Consider the following 1113-nt stretch of genomic DNA (forward strand, 5'->3'; position numbering starts at 1 on the left):
TTCTTTCCAACTCTCTTTTTCTTTCTAGCTTTTCTTTTCCTTTCTTAGGGTTAAGTTTTTAATTGAGGGCTGCGAGTGTTTTCATGCCCAAGTGGGCCCGTGACGACACTCGACGTCTCTTGACTGAAGGAGGATTGGTTGAGGGGTTGACTATCCATCGCAGGACTAGACACCGCTCGAAATCCCCTGAGTTAACTGAGGTTATGGCTGAAGACCAACCTCCTCCACTTCCACCTAGGGTGGAGGATACCCAAGATGAGAATGAGGTGCAACAGGCACCCCCGCCTCGTACTTTACGAGATTATCTACAACCGGCGGGAGTGAGTATGCCCTCATGCATGATTTTTCCTGAAAATATAGGACAAATGGACATCAAGCCAGGAGTTATCTAACTCCTTCCCAAATTCCATGGACTTGAATCAGAAAGTCCATATTTACACTTGAAAGAGTTCGATGAGATTATAGCTACATTATGTTTTCCTAATGTATCTGAGGATACAATTAGGCTGAAACTCTTTCCATTTTCCTTAAAAGAGAAAGCTAAGACGTGGTTACATTCACTGCGTCCTAGATCCATTGGCACATGGAACGATATGCAGAGGGAATTCATAAAAAAATTCTTCCCCCATCATAAAACGATTACCCTCAGAAAAGCGATTATGAACTTTGCCCAAAAGGAAGATGAAACATTCTTCCAATGTTGGGAAAGGTTCAAAGATTTGGTCAGTTCATGCCCACAACACGGATTTGAAACGTGGCGCATTACAAATTTTTTCTATGATGGACTGACATCTTCCATGCGCCAAATGGTCGAGACAATGTGTAATGGAGAGTTCATCAACAAAGATGTTGACGAGGTATGGGATTACCTCGATAGTCTCGCTGAAAAAACACAATCATGGGACTATTACCCACTGGCGAACACCACGTCTAGGCCGACTCAATTAAAGGAGAAAGGTGGATTATATCTCTTGAAAGAAGAGGATGATCTCAAGTGTAAAGTGACTACGCTCATAAGGAAAGTTGAGGCCATGGAAGGAAAGAAGGATAAGGTCAATGAAGTTGTTTGCGGCATCTGTGATTGCAACATTCACACAACTGAAAACTGTCCTA

General features: G+C 42.8%; 1 non-coding gene across 1 annotated transcript; it reads right to left on the reverse strand.

The window, feature by feature from the left end:
• Positions 1-641: 641 nt before the first annotated feature.
• LOC131234227 (small nucleolar RNA R71) lies at positions 642-748 on the reverse strand. The gene has a single exon (XR_009165632.1). It is a non-coding gene; the product is annotated as a small nucleolar RNA R71 (small nucleolar RNA).
• Positions 749-1113: the final 365 nt, after the last annotated feature.

Source organism: Magnolia sinica, chromosome 18 (genome assembly GCF_029962835.1).
Source record: "Magnolia sinica isolate HGM2019 chromosome 18, MsV1, whole genome shotgun sequence".
Taxonomy (NCBI): Eukaryota; Viridiplantae; Streptophyta; class Magnoliopsida; order Magnoliales; family Magnoliaceae; genus Magnolia; species Magnolia sinica.